Source organism: Mastomys coucha, unplaced genomic scaffold (assembly GCF_008632895.1).
Source record: "Mastomys coucha isolate ucsf_1 unplaced genomic scaffold, UCSF_Mcou_1 pScaffold3, whole genome shotgun sequence".
Lineage (NCBI taxonomy): Eukaryota > Metazoa > Chordata > Mammalia > Rodentia > Muridae > Mastomys > Mastomys coucha.
The window spans coordinates 63,640,639-63,653,565 of record NW_022196909.1 but is presented as its reverse complement, the minus strand read 5'-3'; positions in this window follow the sequence as shown (position 1 = coordinate 63,653,565).

Below are 12,927 nucleotides of genomic sequence, written 5' to 3'. Positions count from 1 at the left end.
TGGACTGTGGGGGCATGGCCTGGCTGAGGAGTGGGTCTTGGAGGATGGGGGCTGGCCATGCTGGATTGTGGGGGCATGGCCAAGTTGGAGGTCACTGGTGGCCTTTTAAGAGCGCACATTTCTGCTATTGTTCAGGTATGGGAACCAGATTGCTAGTGGTTGGGACTTTGTGGGAGGTGAGGAAGCAGAGGCAGTGGGTGTGTAATACTTTTTGGGGAAATTTAGCTGTGAGAAAGGGATGGGAGGAGGGATAGGAGGAGGGATGGAAGCTCAAGAAGTATGAGTGACAAACAGACTTTCTGAAGTGGGGGGAATCTTAGCTCGAGTAAAGCAGCCATTGTAGAGAGAGAGCGAGGCCTTCTCGGGGGTGAGACAGGGGCCTATAAGGACGAAGGAGTCTTTTTCCTCAGCCAGCAGCAGAAATGGACAGAGTGTAGGAAGACACCAAGAGAGAGTCTGGAGGTGGAGGGATGTGAGTCCTTGTCTGGATCTTCTAAGGGAAGACATATGAACAGAGGAAGTGGAGTTTGAAGCGAGAGTAGTCCCCTGATGGGGTGATGCTGGTAGCCTGACAGAGGGTTTGCCCAGGATTCAGGAAGGCTGGAAGCTTGTCACTCACATTTTCTGTGAAGGAAACTCTGAGGGGCCATGGGACCAGTCTTGTGTTTTCAATTTGGTCCCACTGTGAGAACCAGCATGGGTGCTTTAGAAGTTGACATCATTCATGAGTGAATATGCATCACATGAGAGAGACCTGAATCTCCTCCAGTCTCCTGTGGGGATCTGGGTCAGTAGGTGACTGAAGGCAAACAGGGGTACTGGGCAGGTGTCAGTGGTTTCATTCTGAGTGCAGCCTGGGGGTTCAGTAGATGATGTCAGAGCTGGCTCAACTCCCAGGACCCAAACAAAAAAGCAGGGTGTGGCGGTACATGCTTAAAATCCCAGTGCTGGGGAGGACAGAAAGATGTAGCCTGGCCTACTTGGCCAGCTCCAGTCCAGTAAGAGAGACCATGTCTCAAAAAAAGGTGGATGATTCCTGAGTGATACCTCAGGTTGACTTGTGTTCTACACACACACACACACACACACACACACACACACACACACACACACGCATGCACGCATGAACAGACATATGCACAGAGAGAAAGAGAGAGAAACAGAAACAGACAGACACATGCACACACACATATGCATGCACTCATGCATGCACACACATAGACAGACACACAAACACAGACACACACAGACACATGCACAGACATCCACATAGAGAGAAAGACACACACACACACCAGAGCAAAAGGAAGCTCAGAGCCCAGGTTCTGCTGATTATCGAGAATGTTAAATATTGATGAGACTTGTTCTTGCTCTGTCATGGCATCTGTATCCCTTACTGCTCTGGACAGTTGGAGACACCCTTCCGAGTATCTCTCTCCTGTTGGATTCTCGACAGTTTCATTTACATGTACATGTATGTAGGGTGCAGTGCAATGGGCTCAGCACGCATGTGCTATGGGAAATAAACCAACCAGGGCTGTTAGCCCTTCGTTTCCTTACATTTGTGTCATCTCTTCATGTTGCCTTCGGACTCTTGTCTTCTAGTTCACTATAAAATGCACAGTAAATGACCACAAGCTGTCTTCTTGCTGTACCATAGAACTGTATTACTCACTTCTCCTGAGCTCTTTGGGGTCCATTTTGACTTTCTAGTGGACACTGCTCACGTAAGAGCAGAAGGCAGGAGGAGAGTGGTGTCTGCTCCCTGTGTTTAGTTTCTGGTGTAGCCCCTGAATCTCACCCCAGCTTCTGCAGTGGACCACCCATGTCAGAGAAGATGGGATCCTGAGACACTGGTGACCATACTTTTCTGTTGACTTTGCCACCAGTAATGGAGTCCCGAGGCTTCCACCCCCTGAGTGACAGCTGTTAGCCAGACATTTGTAAAGCTTCCAGTTTATAAGTTCTTCCATTTTGGTTGAATGGCGACAATCCCAAAGCTACAGTCATTTGTCATCCAGAACTAAAGCAATTTGTTTTTCTAGATTCTTCTTGTACGCCCAACCTGATCATAGCTGATTCAGAGACAGCCTGACTCTAAGTATAGACATTGGGTTATTCGTCAACTGTGAGGCATAGAATGGCCCCCATTCCTCTAAAACCTAGAAAAAGAAATTCCCGTCCTCTGCTATGTGGGCCTGATCTCTCCTCAGAGGCCCCACTGCACTGCAGCCTGCCTGCCAGTCCATGACATCAGTAATGGTTCTAGCAAACCTCTTACCTGGAAGGGAAATCTGCCTTGGTGTCCCCTAGAATCCCAAATCTGAAAACTTTCCCCTCTCTCTGATTTTAAACATTTCTCACATTTGAAGTGAGGTCCTTGTTAAATTTCCTTCTAAAGCAAGTAGAGTGCTTTCTGCTTTCTAGAAAAGATGACTTTGCCACGTGGCAGAGCCCAAGATGGGACTGAACACCTGTGTAGGCAGAGATGGGTTAGAATGACAGCCCTGGGACAGGTCACTGACTGCTGGCACAGGCCACTGACAACAACTACAGGAGAATAAAAGGCTCCGAGTGTGGAGCTCTGATGAGGCCCAAGAAGAACTCTAAAGGCTGTGGAAGACTCTCTGGGGATTCCAGCTATTCTCTCTCCCTCCCTCCTTCCCTCCTTCTCTCTCCCTCCCTCCTTCCCTCCTTCTCTCTCCCTCCCTCCTTCTCTCTCCCTCCCTCCTTCCCTCCTTCTCTCTCCCTCCGTCCTTCCCTCCTTCTCTCTCCCTCCCTCCTTCCCTCCTTCTCTCTCCCTCCCTCCTTCCCTCCTTCCTTTCCTCCTTCCCCCTTATTTTTCTCCCTCCCTCCTTCATTTCTTCCTTTCCTCTCTCCCTTCCTCTCCCTCCCTCTCTCCTTCTTCATTTCCCTTCCTTCCTCTCTCCTTCTCTCTCTCTCCCCCACCTCCCTTTGCATTGGATGGGTTCTGATGCACTGAAGTCCAGAGGAAGATGATGGACATCTTGGTCTATCACCAAGCATGTCATTCCCTTCAGATGGGGTCTCTCATTTAACCCTCATGGCCAGCAAACCCAAGTGATACTTGCGTCTCTATTCCCCACAGTGTTGGGGTTAGAGGTATCCACACCATCACTCTCAGCTCTTCACACGAGTGCTCCAGGATTTGGACTCAGCTCCTCATTCCAGTACAGCAGGTGCTCTTAATCCACGGATCCCAATCCCTCACAACTAACACCTCCTAAGAAATATCTGCTGTTGGTGCTAAGCTACTGCAGAACCTCCCAAACAGACTATGATAGAGGAATATGAACACACTGACTTAATTTGGAATGTTATCTAGAGTATGGCACAGGGGAGTGGAAAGTGAAAGGAACAGAGCTGAGAAACACAGTACAGGGGGCAGCATGCGGCAGGGATCTTCAGGTAGAATGTCCTCCCGCCGGAGACTCCAGGAATTTGGCATTGAGTGCTTCAAGCTGCCCTCTAGAGAAGAACCACAGCGATCTGCCATCTACTTGCTATCTGTCACTGACAGAAGACTTCTAGGGACATTAAGTTTCCAGCAGAATTGTCTCTGTGAGCAGAGACACCCTCAGGCATGAAGTACCCGTGATCTTAGCAGCAGCACAAGCCTTCAAAGGTGAGCATTCAACAAATCGTAGCAGAGCGATTATGGTGACTGACACTGATCTAACCTAAGCCACCTTCTGTTCCCAAAAATGACATCAACAGGTTCCTGCTCTGCACCGGTTAACTCTTGTCTTCACTCTGTGATGGATTTCCAAGCATCAGCTGCATTGCGGACATGTGTGTCTGTCACTCCATGGAAGCTTTTAATTAAACTGGTTCACTTATTTATTTTGTGCGCGTGTGTGTCTATGCATGTGGAGGCCGAACATCTGCCTCGGTTGTCTTCCTTAGAAACTTTCCAATTTATTTTAAAAACAAATGTATTACATTCTTATTAATTGTGTATGCATGGGGTGTGGCATGCTTTTCCAGAGCGTTTCGCGTAGAGAGCTGGGGACACGTGCAGGAGTTGGTTCCTTCCTTCTGCTGTGGGGATCACACTCAAGTTGTCTGCTTTGTCAGCCATCACCTTTACCCATGAGTCATCTGGTCAGCCATTCCCCTTACTTTCTGGGAAATGGTCTCTCAGGGAACCTAGCACTCACTTATCTGACTAGGCTGGAAGCCACTGAGCCCCAGTCTCCTCAGCTCCATAGCCCAGGACTCAAAGTAGAGCCACATGTAACCATGCCTGCTTCTCCACATGGTTCCTAGGGGGTCAAACCCAAGTCTTCAGTATTAGGCAGCAAGGACTTCACTACCTGAGCCATCTCTCGAGGCCAGGATTGGAAGCTTTTTGAAGGCAGAACTCATACAGTTCCCTCAACTCGGGATCTGATGTGGAAGCTGATAACATATTTGAGCATATCCATTGTGTGGTTCTAATGAAGGAACTATCCATGAGGTGGCAGTCTGAGAGGTTTCTGATGACCCCACTCTGTCAGTCAGGTGGCACAATCAGGCATTCTAAACACATGGCAGGAGATTTATTTCCCCGCCTGTTTCTGTGGCAGGTGCCTTTATCACACAGTGTGTATGATTCCCGAACCTCTTTCTAAGGGATTCATGTCTCAATATGATAATCTCCAAAGCCAGGATATTAGAAATTCAATTTTGAAAAGGAACTGTTTAGGGTGTCAGCAGCATGCTATGATAATTATCTGGGGACCCCCCCAACTTAACAAGTACGCTTATTTCCACCAAATACAAAGAATGGGAAGAAGATTATTTGTGTCTATGCTACTCACCCACCCCACCCCCACCCCACCTCCATCTCCCTTCTCCATCTTGCCAGCACATGGGGAGCTACTCGGCTCTCCAGAGCATATGCCTGAATAAGCCTGATTGCTTTCCTGTATTTCTTTATAAAACTTTAAATATTCATTGCGCTATCAAATTAAATGAGATTCTTTGCCTGTCATTCTTTTCAACACACTGGATTCTCTTCTCAGATACCTATCCTCGCACCATTTGAAGCCTCTGCATACTGATATTTAACTTGCAGCCATTCCCCATAAGATTGGCTCCCAATCAAATGAGAGAGATGGTCAGGAAGACAAGAGAGTGGGTGGGTCTTGCTGCCCGGACCAGGAAATCAACAGGCAGGTGGGGGTGGCCAGGATAGTAGTGAGAGACCAGCCATTTCTTCCAGCTAGAAGAAGGAGATTTGAAGATGAAATGCCAGATGGGGCAATGACGCTAGAGAGCAGGTCAAAGGTGAAATGAAAACATCTCAGCAGATCTACACTGGTCTCCCTCCCACCTTCTCCACCCAGTTTATGGGCAGAGGATTAGCCAGCCCACAGAACTATTCCTGAGTCAGACACAAGCAGCTGGATCAGATGTTATGCTGAAAGCCATTCCTGCCCCCAAGCCATTACATGTCTTTGTCCACCAGTGATGGATGCTTAACCACTCTGATGATATACTGGGCACCTCTAGGAGAAATTGGGAGGGAGTGGGAGAATGTGAATATGTAGATACGCTTGAATATTCTATAGTGTGGCGTTAAATTTCAATGCAATACATTATATTTTAATCTACTCTGCCTGTGAGGTCTTTTAACAAGGGAATCGATCAGAGAGCACAAGACTAACGTGCCAGGCAAAGGGGTCACCATCTTAGAACTGTAGTCATTTATAATCAGCCTGGAAGTAGGATAATGCGCTGTAGGAGATAGCCCAGAGCAGAGGAGGAGGAGGCAGAACCATCGAGACTGAGACTGAGGTTCAGGTCCGGGTGCAGAGAGGTGTCTGCAGTGGTTGTAGTCTCACACTGCACTGCGGGCCTTCCAACCCTGCTCTGCTCACCGCATTGCGGGAAGTTCACCCCGCTGCTTCAGCACCACGGATCCTGGACAGAGCACTGTGTGCGCTAGGGTGTGCTCTGAGGTTAACGTCATCTGGGGGCGGGCCAGCAAGCCTAGGTAATGTCCCAGTTGGAAGACCAAAGTGGATGCCTGTAAGGCCCATCCCTGCCGGCTGCTGCTATTTTCATCTGCAAGGGGTTTGTTTGTTCCACAGGTTCCAGAAGGCCCCTTAGCATCCTGCTCGCCTATAAATCAGGTGCTTCAAAAACAGTAGATGCCTGTAGGCTTGCTGCAGCCCCGGTTTTCATATCCAGCTGGCCATTAGAACAACTGTGGATTCCATAGAGGTAGGATTGAGTTAGAGGACTGTGTGTTTTAACCCACCTCCTCCCTGGTTTTTCCACATCACCCAGAAAAGCTATTTGAGAAACGTGGTATTGGAACACATCTCTGCCGAGATTTAATTTCTATCTCCACAGCAAGACTTCCCTGCCTTCACACTCCTCACCCTCACATCTGTCTCTCACACATGTGCACTCTCTCACATTTTTGCCCAGCATTCCTGTACACAAATGGCTCCTGTATTCCCTGAACTTGCAAGGAACCCATTGTGTTCCAGACTCACCTTCAACTTTCTTCAGCTATGAACAATGTGTGAGACTGGGGGTGTAGCCCAGCTTGTAAAGTGCTTGTGTAACATGCATGACACCCTGGGTTCAGACACCAAAACCCACAAAACTTGGCATGGTGGCACATGCCTGTGATTTCATTACTGGAGGAGGTAAAGGCAGGAATAAACAGAAGTTCAAGGTCCTCTTCGACTGCACAAAGAGCTCAAGGTCAGTCTGGGCTACATGAGACCCTGACAAAAGACCCCTTCCAAAGTTACAAATAGAGACAATATATAAGACAGTGACTGCCAAGGAGATCCTCAGCTCCCAGGAAAGACAGACAGAGTGATACATACCCAAGTACGAGTGTGTGATTGAGGACTAGGGAAACAGGGTAGGCTTATGTGTTGTGGGTACACCATGGGGCAGATGGCTGCCACTCTTGGGGGATGGTGTCAGTCTTCAAAGATGCCGGGGTTACTCATGCACGGCTTCACTGGTGTCACAGACAGCATTCCATCTGTGTGGCATGTGGCACGCTGCCACAGAGCCATCCTCATCCTGCTCATCCATCAGAGAACCTCAAGGGATATCCGGCTTGCTGACAAATGCCCTCAATCTCCTTTTCTGCCTGTAGCTCTTTATTTCTTTTCCCTCCTTGTTTCTTCTTCCAAGATTGCCTCTTTATCTCACTCTACCCCTCTACCTCAGTGAACTCCTTCCATCCAGAAATTTCTCTTTCTGTGTCTCCAACTGCAGGACGCCATTGGAGGTATGAGTGGTTTGAGTTGTTAGTAAACAACCCTGAAGGAGTTGGCCAGCTTACCAAGAGGACTATATTAGAATAACACCAGGGCTGAGGTGCTAGAATTAGCAAGGTAGGTACCAGCTAATCCTCAGGCTGGCTGCCATTGGTGGCTGTTCCCTCCCCAGAGGTTACCCACACAATGCCTCCTTCCTTCTCAAGTAGAGTCTGTCTGTTCATCCTCCAATGACATAGTGTCCTCTCTCCTTGCCCAGACACCCCTTGGCACCCCATTACTTCTTGGCACCCCATTACTGCTCCTCTCTGGATCCACCGCTATTCCCAGTAGTGGTATTGATAAAGGAATTTCCACTATGACCCTCCAAGCTAATCTCTCAGAGGTCATCTTAATGGAGAGCCTCTTCTATGCCTGTCGATATAAACTCCTCATGGCTCGGACTTTATTTTAATCCATGTCTGTGAGAACAATGTAAAAGAATCCTTTCTTCATACCCTGACATCTTTTCCCACCGTAAATTTGATTCTATGAATTTAATTCCCAAATTCTGAGACTATTTTATCAAGAACAGGCATGTCTATCAAATGTACATAGCGTGTTCTCATTCCCACCAGGTAAAGTTTGAATGGCTGTTTCTGCTGCTGCTGCAGTTTCTTGTGTCAGCACCACACACACACCAGCATACCACCAGGGTCTCTCAGCCCTTAAGTTACCCTGGATCATGGTTCACTTTTGGGTTTCCTGCTGGGACTGTTATGGTACATGGTTTTCACATCTGTTGGCTCCTTCCTCCTGAGTTTATGTCCTAATGTCATATCAGTTTAATTGATTTGATGTTTGATACTCCAAACAAGAAATCCCACCTGCAGCCAAATCTCTGCCCCCATGACTTGAGTACTCTACTGCCGCATGCTCTCCCTGTTGGGCTCAGCATGACATGGTGGACTCTTTACATGTATGGACTGGACTGACTTAAAGCCAGTTTCCTGTCCCATTTCTATGCCATAACCTGGACCAGTGGGAATCTACTGGGGGAATTGGGACTGTTTCCACCACTAGCCCCACTTCCTTCAAAGCCTGGCTCCTGCTTCCTGTTTCTGGCTTTTTAGCTACTGTGTTTGGTTATTATGACAACCATTCAAAGAAATCTTTAAAGAAAGAGAAAGTTCTGGTATCTGAAGTAAAGGGGACCCCTTCCCTACTGGCCCTTCTGAAGCGGATGGCTCTTGTTTTTCTTCATCTGGCCGAAAGAAGTCATCAGATTTACTGAGTTTTAAATATGCATGGCAGCACCGCCCACATCCCCTAGGCACTCACTTGCTGGTTCTGAGCCTGCTCAGCGCCTCTTATTGCAGGCACCTGCATTTCTCTGCCTGAGGGTCCTCACTAACTGTAAGGATATGTGCAGCAAAGTGGCTGTGGTGTTAAGGATTCAGACCCAGAGAGACACTCCCAATCAGTGATGAATGAAGGCTATGTGGCTGATGACCTTGTCATGATCCTTTCAGTGGAATCAATCCAGAACACATGTCCCATGCCACCTCTCAGAAGTCCCCTGAGTGGCTTGGATGCCAGTTGTTCACAGTAGCAAGCTGTTCATCTACAGGCCCGTATGGGACTCTTATTGTTTAGATCCTTATTCCTCATGGATACTTCCCATGCTCATGTGTGCATGTGTGCATGTGTATGCATGTGTTTGTGTGTGTGTGTGTGTGTGTAACAGAAGCCAAAGGTCAATATTAGGTGTCTTCTTCCATTGGTTTCTACCTTACTTTGTAAGAAAGGTCTCTCATTCAACCTGGAGTTCATACTTCTGCAAGGCTGGCTGGCCAGTGAGACCTAGGTATCCTGGGATTGAAGGTAGACATTGCTGCATCCAGATTTTTGCTTGGTTGCTGAGGATTGAACTCAGATCCTCCTACTTTCCCAACTGAGCCATTTCCCCAACCCCTCCACCCTGACTCATCCCTTGTGCTTGAACCTACATCCCAGGTTCTGCTTCTCAAAGAATCCAGTCCATTATAACCCAAATAAGATGTCAGAGATCACCAGACTCAATGGCCTCATGAATAAACCAAGTCCCAAATACAGAAGTGACACCTGGCAAAAGTAGCCTGTAGTCACACATGTCTCCACTCTCAATCCAGCTCCTCTTTCTTTCCTGGGATCCTCTCATGCAACTCCAGGCTGCAAATGGAGCACTTGAGACGGATGGACTGGGTTGGTAGTGGGTTAAGAAGGGCTGGCAAAGAGAGTCAAAGCAGGACAGTCCACACTCCATAAATCTCATTGTAATTCTCCACTTTGCTTTGGCTGTCAAGAATTCCACAGCACTGTGCCCATCTTGCCAGCTATGGGCAGCAAGGCTCTGCAGTCGTGACCCAGGTTAATTGCACAGATCTCCTGAGACCCTTAGAACTAGAGAGGTTAAAATAACTTTTGCTTCGTGTCCAGGAAGGTTGTTCTACCACGTGCCCTTTCCTAGCAGTTGCCAGTGTGGGTGGACGCTGGCCTCGGTGCTGACACCTGCGTGGGTCTGGCTGGTGGGCTGGCTAGAGCGGGATGGGGCTTGCTGAAGCTCATCAGAGCTGAGCAGAAACTTTAAAACCACTCGTTTCACCCCGCTGTGGTAAAGGTAGAGCACGGAGGCCCTCAGGGTGAATGGGACTTCTCAGCTGATGTGATTATACCTGCTATTTAAGATCAAATATAAGTTGTCTTTGATTGCTTGTGTCAATGGAAGAGGAGACGGAGCTTGCAGAATTCCAAATAGCATGCAATACCAAATAATTTCTATTTTGAGTATAGATGGAATTTGAATGCATTTGGTGGGAGGAAAGGGGTTGCCAGTGTACCTTTGTAATCATGTGCAGCCCTGCTAAGTGAGACGAGAGAGGATGATGGAAGGGTAAGGAAGAAAGCCGAGAAGTAGCCGGCCCCAAATTAATGATACCCTGTGGGCCACATTCACAGAGCAAGGTGTTAAACACTCTACCCATGTATGAAGCTGTGTTTCTTTCACTCAAGCCCCACAACCCTCTTGTCTCCTCCCCTTCCCTCTCTCTTGGTTCTCCTTCCTTTGTCTCCTCCCTCTTCTTTCTTTTCTTCATGTCTTTAAATTCTAGCTCCAGGGACCATCATATTCACTGCTGCATTGTAAAATGGCCACCATCCTTATCTCCTTGGTAAGTCACATGCATTATGAAAGTGTTGGCTTCGGGTCCACCTGCTTGCATTTCAATATATGTCTAGTGTCAGGGTAAAAGACACATGAAGTTGGACCAGGGCTTGGCTCTTACCCTGCCTTCTTATCGCATCTGGAAGTGTGTATCTAGTAAACCTTTGTCCCACCATGAAAAGGTTAACACTCAGCTTCCTTAGAGGCCACCACACCCACTCAACTCCTGCTTAGTGGGTAGCAAGTCTCCCCTTAGAGGATAGCAAGTCTCCCATCTACCACGAAGACTCCAGCCACTAGACACGGAACCACCATTCCCTTAACTCGGCAGCCTCTTTCATCTCCCCTTCTTACACTAAGAAGGAGCCGTCCTGACTTCTACACAAGCATAGTGTTTCTCCTCACAGTGTGCTCTCCCTCCTGCCAGCTTTGAGAGTAGTGTGGCCCCATCAAGCACCGACTCGCCTTCGCCTGACTGTCTCCCATTGACTCTCACCCTCAACGCAAGGCAGGTTCCATCCCCTGGGGTCTCCCCTGAGCAAACCATTTCCCTCCTCAGGTTGCATTTTCTATCAGACAGACTGAGCCGGTGTCCCTGCCCAGCCATTCCTCAACCTTCTGAACTTGACTCCAGCCCAATGGCCCTACGGAGCCCGCCTTACTAGGGACACCATTTTCAATGACTTCAGCACCATGATGCTTCTTCCCCATGCCTGTGGCAGTACTTGAGCAGCCTGTGAAGTACTGGGTTTCCCCAGCACGTTAGTAATATTCTTTGTTGCTATAACAAATGCCTGGCAAAAAGCAGCTAGGGGAAGGAGAGATTTATTTTCGTTCCTGGTTGGAGAAGATAGTCTGTCATGGGGGAGGGGGATAGCACAGTGGCAGGAGCATGAGGCAGCCTGTCACATTGCATCCACAGTCAGGAGACTGAGAGTGATGCATGCTGGGCCTTAGCTCACTTTCTCCTCTTTATTTAGCCCAGAACCCTAGTCCAAGGGATGACATCCCTTACAGTCAGGAAGGCTCTTCCCACCTCAATGGGCCCAATCTAGAAACGTCCTCATGTCATGCCCAGTGTTGCCCCTTAGGTGATTCTTGACTTCATCGAGTTTGCAGTCCTGACTGCCATCACCCCTATGCCTGCCTTTGGACCTCATCTCAGTCCACATAGTCTGCCTCTCTGGTCTCACTGGAGTTCATTGCTCTAGTGCAGGTCTCAGCTCAGCACTGTTTTCTGAACAAGCAAGAATAAGGGGTTGGAGAGAGGGCTCAGGGCACTGGCTGCTTTTGCAGAGGACCTGGTTCAGGTTAGTTCTCAGCAGCCACATGGCAGCTCATAACTGTCTGTGACTCTTACTCCAGGTGGTCTGACACCCTTTTATGGCTTACATAGGCCCTGTATACATATGGCATACATATACACATAGGTAAACACATACAATACATAAATATTTTTAAAAAAATGAATGAAAATCCTAACTGCTGTCCCTTGGCTAGACCCATCCAACCTTCATGGTAAGTGTCACCCTCCTCCCATAGACTGGCTTTCTTCTACATTTTCCATAGCTAAGAACACAGGGTCGAATAGACACCATGCCTCTCCCTCCTCTACCTCCTTCTAGCTCATTGGTTATGGCTTCATAACCACTAGGTTATGCCTAGTCTAGTGAACACCCAGCACACCTTTGTACATGTTTGGTAACATTAGAATTTTAGGCACTGTGTGTGTGTGTGTGTGTGTGTGTGTGTGTCTGTCTGTCTGTCTGTCTGTCTGTCTGTCTGTCTGTCGATGTATTTTGTTCTTAGTCAAGTGCAAGTGTAATTATGGAAAGCCAGTCATCCCCGGTCATTGAGACATTAGTGTGAATTAGCATCTTGATTAAAGAGTATGACAGAGGTGTAAGGGGAAAGACTGAAGACGGAAGCTGGGAGCTATGTGGACAACAAAGAGCAGTCTTGAGCATAGAAGCAAGCAGCTGGAGCACTGGAGCCAAACCTTGCCAGCTTCCTAATTCCCCCAGCTTTGGCATGCAGTATTCATGAGCTTCAGGCTACCAGGAGCCTGTTTCTGCTTTACATCGACCTCTGGGCTGGCCCATCTGTGCCTGGGTCAGGACCATCAGCACATCTGCAAGAGCTGAAGATTTAAGATACAGTTGCCAATCTATAAATATAACCAACCTTTCTCTCTCTCTCTCTCTCTCTCTCTCTCTCTCTCTCTCTCTCTCTCTCTCTCTCTCTCTCTCTTTCTTTCTCCTTCCCTCCCTCCCTTCCTCTCTCCCTCCCTCTCCTTTTTTTGCTTACATTTAGTTAGCTAGATAGAATGTAATTATATTTGAATTTAGGGCAAAACTGACTTGTAAGACAAGCTTTTGGTTTGTAATAGTGAGCCAACCAGGTGAGAAAAAAAAAAAAAGGAAAAAAACCTCATCAAAACTTCAAAAAGGCCAATGATCATGTTATGATTGAAATTCTGTCCCTCTCTTC